The sequence below is a fragment of the Corvus hawaiiensis genome, chromosome 6, assembly GCF_020740725.1.
Source record: "Corvus hawaiiensis isolate bCorHaw1 chromosome 6, bCorHaw1.pri.cur, whole genome shotgun sequence".
In the NCBI taxonomy this organism is placed as follows: Eukaryota; Metazoa; Chordata; class Aves; order Passeriformes; family Corvidae; genus Corvus; species Corvus hawaiiensis.
Window position 1 is genome coordinate 45941035 of NC_063218.1, and position 24366 is coordinate 45965400.

At 47.7% G+C, this 24366-nt stretch overlaps 1 protein-coding gene and 1 non-coding gene across 8 annotated transcripts in view; one reads left to right on the forward strand and one right to left on the reverse strand.

The window, feature by feature from the left end:
* Nucleotides 1-4356: 4356 nt before the first annotated feature.
* On the reverse strand, nucleotides 4357-4429 carry TRNAA-AGC. The gene has a single exon. It is a non-coding gene; the product is annotated as a tRNA-Ala (tRNA).
* Nucleotides 4430-4521: 92 nt separating this feature from the next.
* The window catches only part of LOC125327829 (USP6 N-terminal-like protein), an 80895-nt gene continuing 61050 nt past the window's right edge, over nucleotides 4522-24366 (forward strand). For 4 of the 7 annotated variants that reach the window (XM_048307773.1, XM_048307774.1, XM_048307770.1 and 1 more), the window contains exons 1-2: nucleotides 12044-12133; nucleotides 17695-17776. The gene's annotated coding sequence lies outside the window, so the exon portion shown is untranslated. Of the gene's footprint in view, nucleotides 4607-5296; nucleotides 5559-12043; nucleotides 12134-17694; nucleotides 17777-24366 lie in introns of those variants that run through there. The other 3 variants (XM_048307771.1, XM_048307772.1, XM_048307775.1) reach the window with 3 other exon arrangements.

Sequence of the window (24366 nt, forward strand, 5' to 3'; positions counted from 1 at the left end):
TCTGACCTGAAACTTGCTAAACCACAGGCAAGAGCTTGGGGATGGCCCAAGCTCCCTCCCAGCTTTGGTACTTGCTAGGATGCTCCCTGGCAGGGAAACGGATGGGATGCTGTGGCTGCTGAAGGATGTCTCTGCCCTTCTTGCTTGACACAATGCTTTCAGGAAGACCACTAGTGTTAGGAAGAAAGTTAATGCTGGCAGGAGATCCTCTGGTCAACCAGGCAATTTGAAGTCAGATGCCTGTAATTCAGCCCAACAGCAAAGGTGTCATTTCCTATCCAGCCACCGCTGGCATCTCTCTGCTCTTGGTTCCTGCTTGGCTGCACATATCGGGAGTCTCTAAAGGACAAAGTCTAGTGTTTAACATTAGAGGTTTCAGAGAAGTTCATGTCACGTGGATCTTCTGTTGACCTCCTGTCCTGGGCAAAGCACCCAATGCATTCTGGTCTGTGCTGGAGAAATATTAGATTTACAGGCCAAATAGCCATGCCAAAAAGTTGTGTGCTTCTAACTCCCTGTCATCTCTCTGGCTGCCCTCACTGTTGGGACAACAAAAGGCATCTCAGGAAAAATCTATTGCCCTTCCCCAGCAAGCAGGACCAGGCCATCCTGCTCATTGAGATACACACAAATCCAGAGGAAATGATGCAAAATGGGGCTGATAAAGCCAATAGCAAACACCAGTGAGAAATATCTGTGTATGTCTTGCCATGGAAACAGTGGAAGACTCCCGATGGAAGGCATGTCCATTTGGTTATTTGTACAGACTCAGGCTGATTCCTTGAAGATTCCTTGAGGAGGCTGGCAGTAACATCTGCCCTGTGTTCCCTTCTTTATCACAGTTTCCCATTATCCTTCCTGAGTTCATTCAAATGTATCTCCTCTTTTTTAAGATCCTCCCCCTCTTTTGGTCTTTGTAGCAGGGAGGGAGAGCATGGTGATGCCTGTCTTGCCCCTGCTGCCTTTGGGCACAGCTGGCATGAGCACATGAAGTGTAGGTCTTGTGTCCTGGCATCTGAGGAAGTTGAGATGTGTCTCTACATTTAAGATTACTTTATTTTAAAACTAAAATTACACACATAACCGTAGATCAAACTTACAAAGGAATACTTAAATTAAGGCCATTAGTGTAAGCTGAAAACTCCACTTTTTCCCCTTCTAGCAGTCTCCTGTTCTGTCCTCTCTGCTCTCATGATGCCTCTGTGCATATACTTAATTATAATTAAAGACAATAAACTTCTTAGAGTAGTGGTAGATCTTTTGCTAACTTGGCTATGTGATCCCTACCAGAAAATTCATTCCATAAATTCTGTGGAGATCAAAACAGCGAGTTGCAAGCATGTGCCCAGCTCCATTTGTTGCGCTGAGTGATTTGTTTATATCCTACTCGATCCATTGCTGGAAGCCATTTGTTCCTTGAGCCTGTGTGCAAGCTTGAAGTAAGTCTTTGTAGAGTGAGGAAATGCAAAACTTGGGTCATTCCTGAAGAGTCAGTGGGCTGATTAAGCACTGGGGAGCGAAGTATCTGTGGAGCTAGAGTGGAGAACCTGACACTGGCTTAACTGATGCCTCAGGAGCTAAAAAAAAAAATAAAAGGAGGTCAATAAACAGATGCTGGTAGTGAGGTGGCTGAGCAAGGTTTGGGTTTTTCAGCAAATACAGGCAATTGCTCACCCTGACTTGCATGTGTGCACACGCGCATATGGATGTTCCATACTGTGGCAGCTCATTATAGATTCACACAAGAAAACCATTAGGGAGGAAATTCTTGCTGTTCTGATGTGGTCGCCTTGTTCTTGTAAAAGAAAAGCTGTTCTCTCCATTTTGCACTGGTTTTGTTTTTGGGGGGAGTGGGGAGCTTTGTAATGAAATAGTGCTGTGAGTATATGTGTAATATTTTATCCCTGTGGATACAGTCTTTCACCGTGGGTCCAGCGAAATTGGAGCCCAAGAAAAAGGAACTTTCCAGATATCAACCAACACACCTGCAGGAAAAGTACTGTCAGAGGAATTTTTCTCATAGCCCTGCTTTTCTTCTTCATCTTCTGCCTCAGCCTGCGGCAGTCTTTGCCTGCCCGTCTGCAGAGGGCGATGCAGCATCAGTTTGACCAGACTTACGGTCCTCTGGTTTTCCATCGTCCCGAAGTTGCCCGTGGTCACCAAGAAATTGCAGGGGTTGAGGGTTGAGATGGGGTCACAGCTAGAGGGGAAAATGAGAGGACCAGACCAGAGACACAAACGTATTTCATAACACAGTCTCTTCATGCCAGCTGTGTAGCAGCTGATGAAATAGGAGACTGCAATGGATTTCACTTTCCTGTTAAATCCTGCTGCATAGGAGGACTTGAATAATTTGCTGAAATTTTGAAGAGCACTGTAGGGACAGCTGGTTATTTCATGAGTTTGTACAAGACTCAGAAGCGTGAGTATAAATCAGCTTTAAAAGGCAAGGATGAAATCTGAAAGCTAAAAGAACCCCAACAACCATACACTCACTTGTTTTTCAGACTTCAGTTTGCATGTTACCATTGCCTTTTTGCAGAAAGGAATAGTAGATGTTCTCTGTCAGTAGAGACATCTCTCTCTAGTCTCCATGAGAGCACCTGAGGGAATTCATGGATATTTGTGCCCAAAAAATCACTTTGTATTCTAGAGTCACAAATGTTGGAAAAGACCTCAAAATCATCGTGTCCATCCATTAACCCAGCACCACCGTGTTCATCACTAAACCATAGCCCAGAGGGCCACATCCACATGTCTTTTGAACACTTCCAGGGATGGTGATTCCAACACTTACCTGGGCAGCCTGTTCCAATGCCTGACCATCCTTTCAGAGAAGAATTTTTTCCTAATATCCAATCTAAACCTCCCATGTCACAACTTGAGGCCATTTCCTCTCATCCTGTAACTTGTCACCTGTGAGAAGAGACACCCTCACCTCACTAAAACTCCTTTCAGGTAGTTGTAGACAGTGATAGGGTCTCCTGAGATTCCTTTTCTCCAGGCTAAACAACTCCAGTTCCCTCAGCTGCTCCCCATAAAACTTGTGCCATAAAAAAGCCACTGCATCCTCTCTTCAATCCAGTTCTTCCTTGGACTTTTGGAATTAATTAACTGCATAGGTTTGGGGGTGGGATATTTTGCAGTCTCCTCAGGTGTAAGCTGGGGCCTGTGAGCAGCTTGAAAGCTGAATTTCATTCTTTGTCATTGAAATTTGCCAGAAAGGTCATTTCCTCTTGCATGTAACAGAGGAAAGTGCTCAGAATTGTTTTCCCCCCTTGGTTCCCAGTTCAGTTTGTGACTGGCATTGAAATGCCAACTGTGTGTAATCCTGTGGGGTTGGTTTTTTTCCATGATACACCTTCAGTTCTTAAAAACGGCTTCTCTTTTTTTTTTTAAGCTTTTGGTTATTCCTTGTGGCTTGTTGCAGTAGAATAGGAGCAGAACGTGAAGCATTTGCTTGAACCTTGCACCTGGATAAATTCAGGGAGCAAAGCCTTGACCTTTTTTTTTGTAAATGGCACCTACATCAATGACTCCTTGAGGTATTTTGGTTCCTTCTTAAATTTACTGAAAGCAAACGAGTGTTTTGGCTCTACCAGAGGCCCCCAGGAGAAGGGATCTCTAAAAGCTTTCCTGCTCTCGGGTGGGATGAGAAGGGGAGGGCTGGGGCCAGAGCTGTGAGGGAAAAACTGGACACAGTGGGTGCTGCTCACTCTTGTGGCCTTGTCCAATATTCAATAAGGAAACAAAAGACCCTCTTGCAGTGCCAGGAATACACAGACAGTGTTCTGCCTGCCTTAGGCACGGGATAGGCAAATGCATCTGTGTAGCCACACCAGGAGCAGCTGAGGTCACTCAGTCTGCTGAGCCTGGAGGAGACCGAGGGGAGACCTCATTGCAGCTACAACTTTCTCATGAGGGAAAGAGCAGGGCAGACACTGATCTCCTCTCTGGTGAGAGTGACAGAACCCGAGGGAATGGCCTGAACCTGTATCAGGGCAGGTTTAGGTTGGGGATTAGAAAGAGCTTCTTCACCCAGAGGGTGTCTGGGCACTGGAACAGGCTCCCCAGGGAAGTGGTCACAGCACCAAGCCTGACAGAGTTCTAGAAGTGTTTGGACAATGCTCTCGGACACATCATATGACACTTGGGGTGTCCTGTGCAAGGCCAGGAGTCGGATTCGAAGATCCTTGTGGGTCCCTTCCAACTCGGCATATTCTGTGATTTTATGGTCTTTAAGAATGTTAAGGAAGCGAATAAAAATATAAAGAATTTCAAAAGGCAAAACCAGCAACGCTCTGGCGTACAAAAGAAGCCGGTTGTAGGCTGGCAACAGAGGGCAGGAAAATTAGCTGGAGAATGCGGGCATCGATCCCGCTACCTCTCGCATGCTAAGCGAGCGCTCTACCATTTGAGCTAATTCCCCGCGCTGCTGATGATTTTGCTCAGAGCCTGTATAGTCACTTCTCGCGAGATGCCGTGTACAGCCGGCCGTTACACGTCCCGGTCCGAGCTCCCAGTGCGCCTGCGCGGGAGCGCGACGGCCGGGGCTCGGCGGCGGGCCGGGCTGGGCGCGCGCCGGGAGAGGAGGATGCGCCCCGCGGTGAGACCTGGAGCGGGAGCGGGAACAGGGCGGGAGTGGGAGCGAGATGCGAATGGGAACGGGAATGGGAATGGGAATGGTAATGGTGTGAGGCTGCGAAGGGCTGTGTGTTGGGGGGCAGGATGCGTAGGGCTCTGTGTGTGTGTGTGTGTGTAGGGCGGCGGTGCGTGTGGAGGTCGGAGCGGGGGGCTGAACAACCGGCAGAGCCTCTTCCAGGGGCCTGGGCTGGTCCTTTGAGTCGCGGCGGGGCTGCGTTGAGGTCAAAACAGAAGGAAACAACCAAACAACAAAAAAACCCCCACAAAATATCGAGCCCCCCAGCTGATGAAGGGCGCAGGAGCTGCCCGGGTGACCCCGGTTACTGTTCGGGGAGGCTTCGCCTACCCGGCAGCTCCTCACGGCCCCCGGGGCACAGAGCCCGCACCACCCCCTGCGCCCCGCGGGGACTCGGGGTAACACTCGGCCTGGCTGGGCAGCCCAGGGAGCCCCCAGATACCTGCTGCCCAAATCCCTGCTGCCGTCTATGCTGGGACATCCGGGCTGGGTCCCTGTGCGTGGCTGGGGCAGCTGGGGATGCCCAAGTGTCTGGATGAGCGAACCTGCTGCGGGCGGTTGGTTCTCCCCGCCTTGCCTTGCAATGTCTCCTTTGAAAACAACACCCACAGAAAGTGAAATCTGGCACCGTGGTGAATCGTGAGGTCTTTTCCCTCAAGAAATGGTTCCGTTTGCTCTTGTGCTCCAGCTGGAGTAGAGTTAAAGGCAACAGTTTCCTTGCTGGACAAGGAGGGAGATGCCGGCTCTGGAGAAGGGAACTTCAGGTGCCTGCCGAAATGGCAGATGAGGGCATGTACTGGAGTCTTCTGGGAAGCTGCATTGACCAGATGGGAGTTTGGTGCCCGGTTTGGATGTGGGAAAAGGAGTGCTGCCAATCAAGAGGTGCATAGCAAAGCAGGTGAGAGCATCAGTTCATTTCTCTTGTGAGCTCTAGGCTGAGGAAGATGAAGCTATTGATGGGCTTGCCATATTTAATTAAAGCTGTGTTCAGCAGCAGCGATATCCAGGCTTAGTTAAAAACCTGTCGTTCTGGTAAATGTCTTGCCTTGTGCTCAGTCACTTCCCCTCTGGTGTTCTTGAGTAAGACAAGACAAAACCCAAAAAGCATTGATGGCCAGTGCAAAATACTTTCTGAACCAAAGCGGTTACAAAATAACCTTGTTGTATAACCTCCGTGGGGGCTGCTTAACACCTAGCTATGAGGAGAGCAGCAGTGTCCTGGGCTGAGCAGGCCGGGTTGCAGGGAGTCATCCAGGTCACCAGGTCACTGCAATTCACTGAGCCAGCAGGGAATTTGGTGAGAGTGATGGGACTTGCTGTGGCTTTTTGCTCCATCGAGTTCCTGGGTGCTTTACGCTTTGCTTTCCTGCAGTACTTTTCTACTTCTACCTTGGCCGTGTTCAAGCCATTGTTCTGTTGGATTCAAAACCATTCTGTGCTCAATTTTACAGCCTTCCTAAGGGATTTGCCTTAGTTCTGCCTCTGATATACAAGTTACTTTTTTGGGATGCATTTGCTGAGCTATCCTCCCCCAGACTATGAATTTCTGATTAAATACTTCTATATATCAACAGCTTTGAAAATTAAATAGGTGCAAAACATTATATATTTTACTTGACAGGTTTCGGGCTCTGTGAATGGGGTCTTCTTCTTGCAGAATTTGCTTAATAGCTTCTCTGAATGACATTTTATTGAAATACTTGGAATTTTAAATTTACCCCTCTTTTGTTCTTTTTGACATGTTGCGTCTTACTTTGAAGGGCCTGTGAAGCACGACCTCAGAGCTCTTTGGAAACTCTCCTGCCTTTCATTTATCGTTTTCACGGTTGTGAGCTTCCTTCTGGGTTTTTTTTTGGTTTTTTTTTTTCATCAGAGAGAAGATTGGCCAACAAACATGTTCTGAAAGACATGTTTATCTTTAAGAAAAAACCCAACAGCGACCAAACAAGCAGGCAGCCGCACCCATCCAGCAGTATGATTTCTTATCTTAGAGCTTGACTCATAATTCTGATGGCTCCTTATCCTTACTGGGTTTTTTGAAAAGAAAGTAGTTTTCTTAGCTATTCCCCTGGGTGACACGCTGGAGAGCATTGCACTTGTGTAATTTTCTTTTTTCTTATGTCCTCTTGTCTCTCTTACATCACCCTGAGCAGCAGAACCCCATAATCTTACCCTAGGCTTCTCTTTTTATTTTTTTTTTTTTTCTTTTTCCTGATGTGGAGAAAACAAGGAGATGCTTGAGAGTATCTCCTGCTGAGGAATCTCACCTTCAACACACATGACAGCGTTTCACCAGCTTGGCTTTGCTAAGTATCAAGCTGACTCTGTGGAGCTGGAAAATATGTTTCAGGCTGTGTTTTGCATAGATGCTCTCAGATGTGAGGTTTCACCGCCTGGGTGTTACATGTGTTTTTCCTGTCACGGGGCAGTCTGCCTCTGAATCGTGTTGCTGGGAGCTCCTGGCAGAGCAAATGCAGGGGCAGGGGGAACAGAGGCCGGTCTTCAGCCTTGCTTCATCAACCCCAGCCACAGCCCTCCCTCATTTGTGCCTTGTTTGGTTTAACAACAGGGTTGTACAGCAGCTTTTCCCACAGCAAAACCTCTTTTCTCCTGTTCTTTAGAATTAAAATCTCACCAAAGAATGTGTGTTAAGGTGGACTTTGAAACTCAAAGCTTTTCAGTCCTTCACAGTCACGCTGGAGTAAGTCCTGTGCTTTCCTCTCCTTCATTTTAATTACAGGGGAGAGTAGTTCAGCTCCCACAGCTCAAGCTGTTGGAAGGACATGTCTATGCTCTGCAAATAAACTTTGTCCTTGCTTTCCCCTTTCTATCTTCCACTTGCTCTGGCAGAGCTGTGCTCTTGAACAGTGCTGGGCAAGCATTGTTCACGTTTTGGTGGATCTCTGTTTTCTCCTTGTGCTCCCTCCACACTGAGATTAGAGAAGTACTCTTGCAGGTGGCTCGGAATATACCACCTAAAGAAGCCTACAGCTGCTCTGTGTGAAGAACAGCCCCCACAGATGCTGAAGTTGCAGAGCTATCCATGCAGCTTTGTGGTAGGGTTGCTTGCTGCATCCTCTTTGGTTTTCGGCAGCCTGGGACCTCCCAGTTGTCCGTTTTACTGGGTAGTGCAGGGGTTCTTTAAGAGGCTGGTTCATGCCACGCTGCAGATTGCTCAGCATGGCACTGCAAGAGCTGCTGTGGTGGAAGGCAGATTTCTAGAATGTGCAAGATACTCTCGTGTGCTGAGGGTAGCAATCTCGGCTGGTTTGCTACCTTACTCCTCCCCACTTGAAGTAGCAGTGGGTATTTCTGAAGCAAGTATTCGGACTGGAGTGCTTGCTCTGATTTTCAAGCTGGGTGGGTGCTCTCCGTAGCTGTGGGTTTGCTTTGGCACCCTCAGCCTGAGGTATTTGTAGAGGGACCGTTGTAGATTGTCCCCTGTAAGTATCTGCTCGAGTGCCAGCCATGCTTGCCGGCTCCGCATCCCGCCGGGTTGCTCCTGCGTGTGCCATCCCCCTTGCACTGCAGAAGAGCTAAATCAGGGTTGGAAGAAAGCTGGCAAGAAGCCTGGATGTTCCTAGAAAGATATTGATTGCCCTGGACAGTTCGGAGTTGTTCCTTTTGTTTCCCTGGCTCTCGTCACGGGGTCGGGCTCGTTCGGGCAGCAGCTCGCTGGAGGATAGAGAAACAGTGCCGGCTTTGCGGGCTGAGGCTGGAGTGGAGCCATCCCAGCCTGCCTCTCTCAAGTGTTAAGTCTGAAGCAGCCTGCCTGGTAATTCCATTAATGAGAGCCTAGTGCCAGAGAGATAAATGTAATTCCAGGGTAAAGCTGACGCTCGGGCTCAGAGAGGATTTGCTGGTTCTCCTGGGTGCACTGCTGTGAGTAATGTACTCCAGTATTACCCACAGACGATGTTGAAAGTCTACATGTCACTGCAAAGACTGGGCAGTGATAAAATATTTGCTACTAAATCTTCATGTGAGGAAATCCTTAGCTCCAGAGCATAGCTGTCTCTTTGCAACGGGTTTTACCGGGAATAAAAGTTTCCTGCTTAACTCTTGACATGCATGATGGCACCATGCTAAGCAGCCAGCTGATCCAGGAGACAGCTTGCATGGGCTATAGCCAGAACGAGCTCTCTTTGTATAATCAGTGCAGAACAGAAATTATATACCCTGTGTGTGTCACACCAGAAAGCTTGCAAGCACCTCAGAGCCAGCCACCACAATTGCAAGTAGCACAAGCTTCTCTACATTTTTGGCGATGTGGTCCATACTTGAATTCAGAGCTTACTGTCCTGGCCAGCTGTTTTCTCAGTTTGATTTCTTTCTGAAATAATTTTTTTCTGATTTTTCACTTTTCTTAGTTAGATTTGCAGATCACATCTTCCTGATTGCAGTTGTACAATACGTTTGTGGCATTGTCATCAAGTCTTGTGTTGAAAAGGAATGGTTAATTGGGGTATTTTTAGCTCTCCTTGTGGCTTGGATCCTGGAAATCAAACACAGGAGCCAGCACCATTCTCTGCTTTCTGCAGAGAAACTTCCTGTGCTGCAGGCAGCAGCCGAGCAGTTGCGTCCAGCAGGGTGGGAGCTCATGGTGCCAGTGAGCCCCAGTGCCTCTGGTACCCCAAAATTCAAGCAAACAAATCACTTGTCTCATCTTCTGGAGCTCAGTGAAGGATTTTCATTGTGGGAAACTACTTGTGATCAGTCCAAGGCGAGGGAAAAAAGGTCCATGAAGAGGAAGCAGGTGCTGGGGGTGCTCAGGCCCTCACGTGCCCCCATCACCCCAGCTTTGCCTGAGTGTCCATCAGTACACAGCTGATCTCCTTAGTTAGGACTTGGGTCCCTGCTGGCATCCTGACAGCAGAATTAAAGCCTGCTTGCTCAAAATGCTTGTTTGTTGGTGTATTCAGGAGTTTGCCGGTGCCTCCTGCTGTAAGAGGTGTGGGGGAGAGTGGCTCATTAAGCAAAGTGAGGTGCATGCTTTGCTGGTGACCTAGCAGCAGCTGGGACAGCCAGCCTAAGTCTGCAGCCTGCTCCTGCATCTCTTACTTCTCTTTGCAGCAGCTGTGCAGACATGCCTACCGTCTTCATGCACATGCTGTGGGCCAATTCACTCACCAGAAATCAGGATCAAAAGCAGGTTGTCTTGAGTTTTTAAATCTCCTGCCTCCCCTTGCCCTCGGTTTTGTTCATTAATCAGTGAGGGTTATGCATGTGAGAGCCACATCTGCCACTCACCACCACGGTGGTAGGATGTTGGGGGAATACAGTATCAGTCTGAGCTACTGCAGTTGCTTTAAAAAAAAAATTTTCTCCTGTTTGCATCATAGCTGACTACACAAGTTTTAGTTTATTACTTAGTTTAGTTTATTACTTTATTATTTAGTTTTCTCACCCCAAGTTAAAATTTTTGAGTGTCTCCTTTTAAAGCTCTGACGTGTGATTTGGGCTTGAGTGGAGCAAGGTTGCACTGATAGTGAGTTGTGTGTCTTGTCAAACGTTTCAATACAGAGTAGATGAAGGAGCAGGTAAGAAAATGACCAGCATATTTAGAAGTTCAGTTTCTTGAAAAATTGTCTCTGTGGTGTCTTGTTCTTACAGTATCTCTCATCCCTCCCCCTTCAGTTCCATGAGTCAAAAGTGATCATGAGAGTGTTGATATATGACTGGGGGGAACTTAGCAGGAAGGATCCTCTGGTGGTAACGAAGTGGGTCAGAAGTGTTACCTGTGCTGTTGCTGCTGCTTATGATGTTAAGCAGATAAAGTTACTGAAATTATTTCAAAGCCTCACTATTTGCTTTGTTCCCTGACTTGCTGCGTGAGTTTCACAGGGAAACCTGTATCTGACCTGCAAGGCATTGATTTGTTTGACAGCTCTTGTGGCCTAGGTGCACAGTTGAGCCACTTTGTTGCTGCCACAGTCTAGGTGGCCTGACACTGGATTTTTTCTTTCCCAATGTATTTTTGAGCTACGGCTGCCTTCCCATCAGGTTTGCTCCAGAACTGACCAGACTGATGGTGGTAGCTATGGTGGACAGACACCCGCCACTCGGCTCCCTTGGATAAAGGGCTGGTAGGACCATCACTTGACCCCCAGAGATGCTCTAAATGACTGGAGGCTGAGCAGAGCCTGATACATGGTCCTTCTGCCTGCCTTGAACTTAAGTTGTAAATCCCACAGCAGGCTTGGCAGTGGTGACCCGATGGCTGTGCTTTGATACGTCTGTGTGCTGAAAAGATGTGGCTGGAGTCTGCTCACGGTCTCCCATGCTGTGAGAGAAAGATGCCATGAGGTACAGCAGGTGGAATTTGAAGTTGAATTTGGAGTGGGAAGGGGGCATATGTAACATATAGCTGAGAAAACCAAATAAGCGTTACAAGACCTTAACCACTGAAGGGGCTGGACTTGTTTCCAGTTGATGTGTTTAAATTGTGATTAGTCACCTCCTAAAGTAGGGTGCTGTAATCCAGTTTCTGTGGAAAAAATTGCACCATACATGTGTCAATACAAGGGGTGGACTCAGCTGAGCAAGAGTGTGTGTGCTTTTAAGCTTGGTCTATAAATCCCTTCAGCTATTCTGGCTCTTTACAGACTCGTGAGAACTCAGGGAGTTTTCTTTCCTGTAGCGTTGCCCCCGTCATGCTTTTAACATCTGAAGGTCTGGATGGAAGTCGTTGTCATCTTGCCCTCTTCTGTGCCAGCACTCAGTCTGATGGCAGGCAGAGGCTTCATGGCAGCCAGAGCTTTTCCTTCCAGCAGACTGGAGGGAACAGGAGAGAGAAGGGGCAGGTGTCTCTGCCCCTCTTTGGCAGTGGACTGTTGGCAGCCTCCAGTGTGTCCAAGGAAACTGTTTTTCAAGACTTTTGTCTGGATTTTACAGGGATCTCTTCCCTTACTGCTTTCCTGCCTTGGGCATGGATGCCAGCTGGATCTCCACTGATGTCTTCCTGTGGCATAGCCAAGCAGATCAGTCCTTGGGAGACTGCACATCACCTCTGGCAGGGTGCTGGATCTGACATGGGGACAGCTGAATGGACAGAGGGGTCCATCCCCAGAGAGGCTGGGCAGGAGGGGTAATTGTCCCTGGGAAGTGCATCCGTGGTCTTTAGTTTGTGGCTCAATGTTTCTATTCCCTATTCTCCAACCGCTGGAAGTGGCAGACTGAAATGAAAAGATTGGGGTAGCCAGTATCCTGCTGGAGCTCAGAGGGGATGAATTTAGCTGTTCTTGTTTGATTTCAAGAAATTGCATTAAAATGAGCAGAGAGGCTGTGCACTGGAGGCTGCTTCCGCTGCAGGCATCTGCTTGCAAAACTGCGTTTCAGAGCGATTCCTGCTGGTGCTGCAAAGCCGGTGGGGAAGGCAGAGCTGTGGCATGGGCCACGAGACCTTTGTGGAGGTGCAGCTGAAGGGCTCGGCTTGCTTGATTGCTTTGGCAGCTCGTCTCCACTTAGAAACAGGTGTGGGCATTGCTTCCCTCTGTTATCAGTGGTCACTGGTGTCTTGGTGAGTGCAATGAGCTGCTTCTCTCTGCAAGCTGAGGAGCCGTGCTCTGCCCCAAGTCCCTGCTGCTGGGAGGTGGCATGCAGGCAACTGGAAGGTCCCCAGCATAAATGCTGGACATGTGGCGTGATGGCTCTTGTGTCCTGTCTCACATCAGCTCTGTGGTTACACCAAGCTGCAGCTGACTTCTGAAGCTCTTCTCGGTAAAAATAGACCTGAATTGATCTGTTGTGGTTTGCTTTTTTTTTTTTTTTTTTTTTTTTTTACTAAGATGAATTTCTGCAGAGATGAAAGCTTGAGCTTTATTACAAAGTCCATGATTTTCTTAAGGATGCTTTGGGATATTCTGGGGGTGTGCATGTGGTCTGCGTGGTAACAGTTGTCCGGAAAACTGGCAACGGGTCAGTTGGACACGTGTAGCTGGTTAATTGATTTTAGTCCCATGGAAACTCAATTTTACTAACTTGGTGCTTTTTCTGGTGGGGGAAAAAAAGAGCTGTGTTAAGTAGAGGGGCAACTCTGGGTATTTCTGTGAAAGGTGTTTAAAGGAGGCTCGAATGTGAGTTTTTGAACTGTGCTTGTCTGTTCGTGTTGAGAGCTGGCAGAGTTGGTGGTTTCAGTGGGAGCACACAGCAACCATCGAAGGCAAGGCTTGCCTGGGGGCCCTGGGGTAGGAGCCTGTGTGACTAATGCTGTGTAACTCAGAAAAACAAGGCAGGATTAGCTCTGCCTCCTTCCCCTCTGTAAGGAGCTAGTGGTGGGGAGCTCCATCAGACTGCTGCTGAGATGCTTGGATGGGACCTCTGGACACATTGATGGATCGTCTCCCTCCACTCAGTGCAGCTTTGTGACCTGTACTTTTTAGGTGGGGACTGTACCCCTTGATGGTTTTGGAGGCGAGGTGACTGGCTGGGATGTGAAGGCTTGTGCTGGCAGGTCCTCTGATAGATACCCTGAGCTGCACCTGCGTCTGCTGCAACCCCTCCATCCACACCTGTGCCAGAGGCAGAGCGGGATGGGGGTGGAGGGGGCTCAGGCTTCCAGATGCTGGAGACAAGCCAGCCTGTGGGGACCATGCAGGGCTGTGTTGTGCTCCTCCCTCTGCATTCCTGGTGCTGTTAAAGGTGGTCACATGTCGGGATGAAGATCTGGCTTAGAGTTTGAGCCTGTGAATCTACTTTTCCATCTTTATTTTCCAGGGTTTCTCTTCAAGGAATTGGAAAATCCCCTCTATGGGCTGCTGCAACAGCCTTAGAACTATCCAGATGGATTTGAACTTTGGTGCTGCAAAGGGCTTTGCATATTTATTTTCAGCTTCCTGCTGTCTGCTTTGCTTAAGAGCTTTTGCTAGATCCTTTGCATATGCTTGTCCTTGCTCCTCTGCTCCTGGAAACCATTTGAGAACACCCTTCAGCTGTGACAAAACACCCCTCCCCCCCCGAAAATATCCCCAAACCTCTTGGAGGAATTTTGTTTTACCACTGTGCCTTGGTAAGCTGCAAGGCTTGCATAGCTGTGGTGTGTTGCTGTTTGGGTGCATCAGCCTAGTTTGGAGACCTCAGAGAGCAAATCACCGGGCTGTTTTGGAGGGGTCTTTAGAAAAGTGAGTGACTGAGCATGCTCAGCAGTGAATGGAGCTGTTAAACTGATTTTACATGACTTAGCCCTGTGCAAAGACAAAGATATGATGGGTTGAAGCCTCATCTAGGTTTCCACATGTACCACTGTGCCATCTTTCTGAGGTCATGCTTCTCATCAGCTTTAGCTGATTTCAGGCTGTTCTTCTGCCAGAAATTCTTCCCCTTTATTTTCTTTTTTTCTGGGATGGCTTTCAGCTGGATCAAGCAAATGGTGGTTGCTACCTCAAGTGTAGAGATGACTGGGATGTGTAGAAGGGGGAGGAGGGAAAAGGCAGGACTGTCTGTTGTGGCAGCAGAGGGTAGTTTTGGATCAGATAAGCTGATGGTCATGTGGGAGTGGGGATGGCTTGCTGAAGGGCCGCTGTGTAGCCCCTGGTAGAACACGTCCTGCTTCTACTTCAGTTTCCTTCCATGTAAAAGGGTGGTAAGGATTGCCAAGTGCGTTAATATTTCTGGGAGGCTACAGTGTTGGTAGAGTCCTTTGTGGGGCACTGCTGACTGGTGGCTTCGTGTCCATGCTGCAAGAGTTTGGCTTCCCAGTTAATCCAGGGGAAGTTTCCCTCTGGGAGGACTTTGAGCTCAGCTTTTAAATAAAACTTTCTGCTGAATGTATCAAGGAGAATATTAGGTTGAATACAAGGGAGAAGTTTTCTGTGATGAGGGTAGTGAGGCACTGGAACATGTTGCCCCCAGAAGTTGTAGGTGCCCCATCTTTGGAAGCATTCAAGGACAGGTTGGATGGAGCTTTGAGCAACCTGGTCTGGTGGAAGGTGTCCCTGCCCATGGCAGCAGGTTGGACTATATTATTTTAAGAGGTCCCTTCCAACCCAAATCACTCTGTCTTTCTATGATTTCTCTGCTTAAATATACAGCAGATCAGGGCCTGATGTGTTAGTGCCTCTCTGGGAGGGACAAGTTCTGCTCTGCTGTTCTCCTCTAGCCCTAAGGCTGGGGATAGGTCTATCTTCCTGACTTGTTATAAACCTTTATCTGACCCATCTCAGGCTGAAAAGACATTGTATTATGTGCTTGTTGCAAGTATGTTATCACGTTGAGGATGACTTCTCAGGGCCTGGTGGCTGGGCAGCTGGCATGGCTGTGGCAGCACTCTCCTGCTGAGGTCTGAGGAGCTCATCACATATGTGAAGGGAGTCGTGCATTTTCCTCCTAAAAGCAGCACGCTTGGCCTTGATGTTGATTGTGCGGGGCCAGAGCTGTTTGTCTGAGCTGGAAATTGCTGATATTGGAAGATCATCACAGGATGGGGGGAGAAAATTAGCATAAGCCTCTTAGAGAAAACGTAATTACTTCTCAAAGTTGTCAGGAAACACCAATCTCCCTATTTAGGCTTCAGAGTAGGGTTTCTTTTATGGTGAGTGTATCTGCTTGTGATGGGGGCATTAGCAAAGCTGCATAATCGAACTTGGGGTCTAGCAGGTCCTCCAAGGTCATGTGCCTGCACTTTTGGCCAATGCCACCCTTCTCTTTTTACTTTTTACTGCTTCTGGTATGGCAGACTTCTGGTCATTCCTGCTATGCAGAATTGCCCTATTTCTCTGCTCCATCATTTTTATTGTGTCCTTCACTCCTGATCTGGAGATGCTTCCTTCTCCCTTTGTAGTCACCTGGCATCACTCAGTCCTCTGCTGCCTTGCTTCATAACCTGCTTATAAACTGGTGAATCTTTGCTGCATTAGATGAAATAAAAGGTTATCATGTTTCTGCAGCACTACTTCAGTCTGCAACAAGCAATGAGTCATCTTGTCTTGGCCAAGGACAGAGAGGGTCCACTGGGGTGGTGACACTGAGAAATGCATATTTTGATGGACAAGCTGGAGCTGCAGGAAGGCAGCAGAGGAGCTCAGCTGTCATGAGTGTGTTGTCCATGCTCTGCATTGCCTGGAGCCTGGTTGTATCTTGGCAAGGAGCAGCCCTGGGATGAGTGATTCTGCTGAGCACTGTGAGAAGGAAGTTTGGGAACCAAGGGGGAGGCTGGGCAGTCTGATTCCCTGGCACTCAGCTCTGTTTCCAGTATATTTGTTTGCTGCGGGACAAAATGCTTTGTCTGAGAGCTGCAGTTGCTTTGGGAAGGCAAGCCAGGCTACCTTCATATGGCTTTGATTAAATCCAGCAGCACTTAAGGAAGCTTCAGGCATCTCTTTTAGCCTTGCTCGGCAGTACTGGGAGGTGAGGACTTTGAACTTTGCCAGTGATGTTTCTGCAGCATTGTCTAAGAGTAGGAATCGCGTTGAGAAAGTTGTTAATGGGAAAAGGAACCCGACGAGGAAGGGAGAAAAGGTTGTCTGGTTATCAGCGTGTTGATTCTCCCCATGTGCATGGGTCAATGCCAGTGCAAATGAAGTCCTACAAAGCTAAAGCAGCCCCTTCAGATTTAAGCCATGTAAAATTAAGGTATGAATTTCCTTGTTTTTTGTACCTTTATACATAACCTGCCACTGAAGATTATTGTCCAGGTCCTGTTATTTCTGCCCTTGTAGAACTGCTGAACAGTGTTCATTTATGGCTTCAAAAGAACAACAGAAGACCCTCCTGGAGGTACATAACAGGAGTAAAAAGCTCTTGTGTTTTGGCTAATGTAGAGCAACAGGGTGATGGAAAATTTGTGATTGAGGCTGGAGTCCAAGGTCTGTGCTGTGGTCTTGTGGCCTTCAGCATCTTCATCCTTAGAAATGCCTTCAGCCCTTCCATAATGGGAAAGGAGAAAGGGGAAAATGAGTGAGGGGGAACCATGAATGGATTACACTTTTTCTCAGTTCTTTAAATACCAGCTGGCAATGACCGGTCTCTGAATCACCTGCAGAGCCTGGGGAAACAAGTGAGTCTCTCTTTCTCAGTCCAAGGTAAACCAATGTGCTGCATGAGTAAGTTTTCTCACAGTACATAATGAGGTCCGGTTGGCCGGAAGTACATGAGACATTGTCAGGCTGATTCTGTACCTTCCACTTGCTGGTTTGGTGTTTTGACTAGAGACATTGTCTCACTGTTTTCTTACCTCCCTCAGCTTCCAGATCCTCTCTATGTTACAGTGTGTTTGAGGATGGTCCCTCATCCACCATGTTCCTTGCTATCCCCAAACAATTGCATGAACAGGATGGGAAAAGTAAAGTTGTATTAGATGTGGTGACCTTTGGTTCAGTTGTATCATCACAAAAACATCTCCTTATGGCTGCTTAGAATTGTTTCCAGTAAAACATTTCTGCTGTCTTTTCTTTGGCGTGCAGCAGGCACTTCAAATGCCCGAAGTGAGGTGTTTTTGCAGCCCGCAGAGGTGACTTCTATCACAGCTCTTGCTCAGTGCTGGCTAAATGTCTTTTGTGTGACTAAGGTACAAAAGCTTTATACAGCAATCAGTGGAAAATATAAAGCCATTTGTATTATGAAACTATAATGATGATGAAGAAAAAATGGAAGCAGCCTGGCTCTGACATCATGTGGGATTTGCCTCTTCTGCAAACCAGAAGAAATCACACAGGTGCTGTGGAGCAGATCTTCAGCAGCATCTCAGGGAACGCAGTAGGGGCATTGTAGGTGATCCCATTTACCAGCCTCTTTTCTACCCCTGCACATAGATGCTGTCTTCAGTGCATTGGCTGTTGAGGAGGCTTTACTGGATTAACAGCCTTGGTTTGGTACTCATCATCTTGCCTTTTACTTTGACTTCCTTCTGTGATTTTGGAGAAGTCCCCTGACAGCCTCATGCCATGTACCTCTGATATGGTGCCAGGGCTGGACAGGAGTGTGTTCAGGGCTGGGATCTAATACCCTCCTGATTCTCGCGAGATTGCTTTGGCATCCTTCCCTTTCACCAGCCAGCTCTTATTAATGTCACTAATTACTATTCTCTGTAATGCTTACAGGATTTGCCAGTTCCTATATGCCGATGGGAATCGTGTTACGGCTCCTTGTCAGTGCTATAGGAGATGCTGATGCTCTGAACAGGTATGTTTGTCGTGTTCCTGGCAAGGGGAAGAGGGGCTGTATGTGGCATGGGGTGAAATGTGTGCAGGGGTTGCCTGACGGGTGTGGAATGGATCCTGTGGTGCAGACTGATCTGCAGTGAATAGTGATTTTTTCCATCCAGAGGTTTTGAGAAAACACTGAGGCAGAAGATAAGGTTTGCATTTAGCCTTGCTGACAGCCCTCTGAGGAGCAGGTTGAAAAACAGCATCGTTGCAGAGCAGCTCCTGGGAGGCCATGCTCCTTGCTAGCACAGGCACTGCCTTTTCCTTCCTGGAGCACCAGCTGGGGAATCCTGGCCGAGCTCGCGGCTGCGCAGGTAGCTGCTGCGCCCTCTTGCTCAGCTGGCCTTTGGCAGCTCCCCCGTGGCGTGCGTCCGCCTGCGTCCCGAGCGGGGTGGGAGGGAGCTGTGTGCGTGTGGGTATCCAACCATGAACAAATCTGCTGTTGTTTTCTTAATGTATGGCAAGAACAGCCTGTAGCAGCTTATTCCTCCCTGGATAATTACTGCTCTGCTCTGCCACTGATTGTTCTCAGGAGCAGTGGAGTAGTGCCTCCCCTGCGCCGCCCTGTGCATCCTTTTGCCTGAGTTATTTGGTTTGTTATTGCTTTAAGGCATCAGTGCTCAAATGAAAAATCTAATCTGCTCTCTTTGCAACTGTTTGACATTCTAAGTGCATTGCCTGAGTCGAAGTCCCTGAGATGCCAAACATGCTTTCAGTGATGCCTCTCGCTGTGCTACTAGCAGGTCTGTTGGCACTTCGATTTCAATTTCTGCATTACTTTGAGGAGGGGAAAATATAGGACTGGGTTGCGGTCTACTATTGTATTATCTGGAATTGTGTTCCCAGCTGATCAGAGGTGTGTGTGTGCAACCACTGGAATTGGAGTGGAATATTTTGCCATCTGTGCTTGCTCGAGGGAGGTCTGAAAAGCGGGTGGATGATCCTGCTATGGGAGTGTTAATGGACAAGGAGGGTTGGCCTGGCACGCGAGCTCGAACCTTCAGCTTGCCCTAAGAGCTAACAAAGCAAAAGAAGCTCCTTCTGCAAACGTCCATCCCTGATGGATCTCATCAAAATGGCATTGTCTTGCATTTAGTTTGCCTGAACGGCCCATTTGATTGTATAAGGATATAACCATAACTTGCTGCATAAAGCTTTCTTGATCCCTGAAAAAGTGAAATGGATTCATTATGGAAAGAGATCTTTCTTGAAAACCTGGTTCATCCGGGACTGTCTGGGTGGTGCTGCAGACATGCTGGAGGAGTAGGAGTCAGGGTGGAGCTGTTTCCACCTAATTCTCCTGTATTTCCTGGGGTTTATCACAGCATGCAAGCAAACCTGCCCTCTGCTTTGGAGCTGAAAGCAGAGCTGGTTAGTAGAGCACTACTTGTGCTTCCCATGTCAGCCTTCTCCTTATGCTTTCCTTTTCTTCAATTAATTGTCTAGTGTAAAAGGCCTCTTCCTTTTTAAAGGGGAACAGCAAAGGTAGGAGTGCCTCCATTTGCTAGCAAGCTGTTGCAGGTGTGTCTGAGCTGGGGGAGCCAGCACTGAGTCAGTGTCCCAGACTCCTGGTGACTCAGGTGGCAAAATCCCAGGTTATTCCCTTCTCATGCCTGAATGGCAGCGAATTTCCGGTAACAAACTTTCGCCTTCTGTAGTGACCATGTAGGGAATGCTGTACCATCCTCTCCCTCCCGTATGGGTTATGACCAGCTTGGTTCACTGGGGATGCAGGCAAGTGGTGGTGGTGGCACTTCTCTTTCTGCCACCACGGGTGGAAAGTTGATTTATCTCAGCACCCTCAACCCTACTTCTCTCCTTTTTTTTCCTCCCATGTTTTTTTTGTTAAGATGGGATAAGTCACAGGCGTTGGAGCTGTCTGTTGAGCTTGAGGAGATTCTTATGCAAATCTGGAGGCTATGTTCTCCTGGCAGATCTGCTTGCATGCATTATCCACTACTTCGTTGTACTGGAAGGAGATCTATTTTCTGAAACATGGTTTATTTTTAGTCAAGACTTTCCCTGTCTAACTGGCAAAAGTTCAGCATTTGCAGCAGGATTTGCAGAAGAAGCAATTTTGCCAAATCTCCGACTGGGGGAAGGGAGAGGAAACGTTATATTGGCTAGCCAAAAAGCAAATGCTGACTTGAAAAATAGCTTAGAACGCTGTTGTGAGAGCACAAGGGTTGGGTAATGCAAGTTGAGAACAGCATTGTGTTCCTGCAGTGGATAACTCAGTCTGGGTTGCTCTTGCTTTCCTTGTGACGGCTGCCGCAGAGGTTAACCAGCAGTGGGTGAGAGGTGCTGCTCAGGGGCAGGTGGTCAATGAGCCAACCTTTTGGCCTGATCCTGAGCAGTGAATTAACAAAGTCACGTTAACTGCAGCGTCCATGGGAAAAGTTCTGTCCCTGCAGTGCATTGCACTGTCCTGTTGCACCCGCATTTGGGGCCACTGGAGGCTCACCGAGGGTTGAGCTTTTTGATGATATGGGATGTATCATGCCCGTGTTTGAGTACTCTTGTTAGATACCCTAAAATGAATAGGGTGGCACATGGGATGTCCTGGGGCAGTGCTGCAGCTGTCTTCTCCTCTCTTCCCCAGCTGCTGCTCCAGGGACAAACTGTCTTCACACGCCTCATTGCTTTCACCAACTGCTTCTAACCACTCTGGGTCTTGCACTAGTTTCTCACATGAGCAACAATCTTTCAGGGGTGGAGGGATATTTTCTTCTTGGTCTTGCATCTCCTCGGATGTTTCCACCACTCCTTTAACAGAGTCATCTTTCTTACCATTAGCTGGTAGTGCTGCAAGCACCAGACATCTGAGAATGACATCAGAGAGCAGATGACTGTGTTCAAAGCCTTTGGTACTTACTCCTCTGAAAAAATGAGAGTTGATTCCACATATGGGCATGTAAATGATTTGTTTCCTGCTGCAGGTTAACTCCTGCCATTTGCTTTATCTTTCTTTTTCTCCCCCCCCAGCCAGCAGACAATTGCACAGCAGCTTTGTCATGGTTCCATTAAGAAAACAAGGAGAAATCCTTCAGTTCCAATTTGCTTCTGAATGTTTGGAAACCAGAAAAAAGAGAGGAAGTAACACTAGGAATTTAGGTGTATTCTGCATTTGGTCCAAGTGGGTACATGTTGCCTGCAGGTAACAGACTTGTATCTTCGTGAAAGGATTGGGGATGAAACAAAATTTTAAGTGCTGTTTCAGTCACTGGAGTAGAAGCACCATGAGAATCAAGGTAGGAGCACTCATCAACGGCTTAGAGCAGTAATCTTCCTGAAGGAATTAATCTAATTTAACCTGATAAAAGAATTTATGCAGTGGGGGAAGTCTCCACCATTTCCTGCCAAGCTTCCTGAGAAACGAGGAAAACGTAAGTGCCAAAATAACAGTCTTCTCTCCATGGAGGAGGGGGCTTATGTCTTCCTAAGACCTGTTATTATCTTTCTGTTAAGAACCATCTATATTAGCTGGCAAATCAGGATTGTTTTAGCTATTCAGTTTTCCCTAGTTCCCTGGGGACTTCTAGTTGCAAACCTATTTCCAAATCCCCTATCCCTGTGGGATGCAGATGATCTTGTGTGCCCCAGTGTTGATGCAGCAGTCGGCTCCGTGCTTGCCATACACCTGATGGCCTGTGGATGTAGAGACTTCAGAAGTTTGAAGCTTTTCTTTAGGGAAAGTTTGTGGGTGGTTGGGTTTTGTGGTTTTTCCTTACATTGCTAATTATTTCAGGGAAGCTCCTATCTTACTAGTGCTTTCTCTCCAAAAGCACTTCTCTTCCTCTCTGTCTCTTGCCCTCAGAGGCTGGAAGAACACTGATATGTCAGGAAAGCCAGCCTCTGCTTTAAATGGCCTTGAGCATGTCAATGTTCAGCTCAATTTCCTCTTAGAGTGGCATGCTACAAAATGAGCAGGAATCTCAGGGCATCCATGGGTCAGCTTTTTTTCTGATGCTCAGGTTAAAAGCAGGGAGGGTTTTGTGTGTGGAGGGTGTGTGTGTGGAGGAGGAGATGTCTGTTTTGAGTACTCTGATAGGAAAATTTTTTTTCTATCAGTGAATTTTTGCTGATATCACTGAACTGTGCTTAAAGTATGTGGGCATATATTGTAATCTGCTGGCAATGTCACTGAAAATAGCTGTCCTGGGTTGGTCCAAAGGTGCATGTAAACTGCTAAGGTCTGAATCAATACCCTGTCTCCAGTGGTGTAAGAGGAGCTGCTCTGGAAGGAGCTGGATGGAGGCTGAGCAGCCTAATTCAACATTCCATCTGCTCTAGCTTGACCCTGTGCCTTGCAAATATGCTGGGTTTTAAGCAGGCTGAGAGCTGCTTTTGGCTGGCAGCCTCCAGCCTCAGGTACTGGGGCAGGTGAGGAGCTGCCACGTCTGTGGCTGAATGCTGGAACACACGTCTGCATGGGAGGGTGCAGCAGTGGGAATTCTGGCAGTCTCTGGGTTACCTGCAGCGAAGAATGGAGCTGACTTCAGATTGCTGGTTTTAAAACCTTTGTTTAGTGCAGGTGAGTAGTTCCATGGGCATTCCATCATTTGTGCTCACCCAGCCCTCCCAGCACAACTGTGCCAGTGCCAGTGTCCCTCAGCTTGGTTTTGCAGGCAGAGACCTCCTGCAGCCCTCATGGAGGGCCAGCTTTCAGCAGCTGCCTGAATTGCTGCTTATCCCCAAAGGTGCTTCTGCTCTGCTTTGCTCTGTAATTACTTGCCACGCGTTGTATCCTCCCCAGCAGCTTTCACTGCAGTTTTTAAAAGGGAAGATAAGGAACAGTGGACAGATGGACATCTGGGAGAACTGCTGGTAGTGGGCAGAGGGGGTGTGGTTTTAGCCCTGGTACTTGCATTCAGCATACTCTCCAGGCAGGATCCCACTGTGATTCTTGATGAAGTTTCCCTTTTCTTGGCTGGCTCATTGGAAAACCCTTTTCACTCCAAGTTTTGTTTGGAAAGAGAGACGCCCACACAGATGGCTGCTCTTCAGTTGTCATTCATGTTGGAATTTTTTATGTTCCTTTTTGCATTACCCTCAGGTGAAAACCAGGCTTGCCAAAAAAACATTTCCCAGAATTAGAAAGAAACTAAACACTAAGAATATTCTGCTGCATCTCTCTCTAAGCTGGGAATGCAGTGGGCTATCTCATATTTTATCAGTTCACAAGGGATTGTGTTGCTTTTTCTTTTTGGCTGAGTTTCCATGTAGTTCACTTGTTTGTTTTCCTCAGAGAAAAGGTACAGCTTTCATTAAGGGTGGTTTTGGCTATGTTTTGCTCCTTGCTTGAGACTGTCTGAGTGGTTCCACTTTTTCCAGACAAGTGCCAATGCTCTGCTTTGGAGTCCTGCTGGTCTCATCTGATAAGGTTTGGGGTGGTTTTTTCCTCCTAAGTAGCTCTCAGAATTGTTGGATTGATATATAATAAGTGTTTTTAGGCCTTTGAGATATTGTGGCAGAGGGGAAGGGGAGGAGAACAATAACACTGCTGGAAAACATGGGTTTGGTGTGCTGGTGATTTAGGAAACTGAAGTTACAGCCTCTTGCTTGGACTCCTTGCTGTGTTCCAGGAAGCTGTGGATGGCACAGACCATAAAACCTGAATGGTCTTGCATTGCTCCTGGCCATTTAGCTGTAGAGAAGAAGCAGAGTTAAGTCACAGCCAGCCAGTGTGCAGCTGTGGTTGGACTTCACTCCCTAAGTGCCCTGGAGGGGATGCTGGAGGGTCCCGCACCAGAGTGCAGGAAGATGAGGCTGAGAAAATAGGTGAAAATGACAACCTGAAATGGCAAAGGTTTCTGGTAGGTTTCTAGCATTGTGGCTTGCTGGCCATTTCTTTATTTCGTTATCTAACCCTGCAAAATTGCTGTGGCAGGGCTGGTAGTAGGCTTTGGGAGGCTGGAAAGATGCCAGTACAAGGAGGTGGCTAGTGCTTCCTTCCAAGTGTATTAACTCATTCCTGAAATATGCATTTCTTCAAAAAAAAAATTTCTAGGGTAGCTGTTTTTGGGGCCTCTGTGGTCATGCTTTGAGTGGAAATAAGACTGTCAAAGGGTTCTTCAGGACGGCAGGGCCAGGCACATGCATAGCCTTAGATGGTGCTGATAGTGCTGCCATCAGCCCCATGTGTTTCCAAACCTCCATGTTGCATGGTGAGGAGCACACCAAGGAGAAGCACTGTCCCCCAGGGATTTAGCAGATTGCATCTAAATCAGAGATTTTTTTAAGGGATTGACAATCAATCTTCCACTCCTTGTTTTTTGCCCTGGCACAGTACTGGCAGTCCAGGTGTGGTAGCTGGGCTTGTCCCACATCCCGGTGGAAGCTGTTGGGAGCATTGGAGTGGGGAAGATCAGCGGGTGGAACCCTGAATGGTGTGAGTGCCCAGCAGTTGCCAAAATGCCTGTGCCAGTTTTCCGCTAAATGCAGTCCTGATTAAACGGGGTAAAAACCAAATTTATGGGAGCCAGGATAAATGGTTCGACCATGGTGATTTTCTTTTTGGTCTTTATTTCCTAGCATGCAGTTGCTGTGATTCTTTTGTGTTACTTT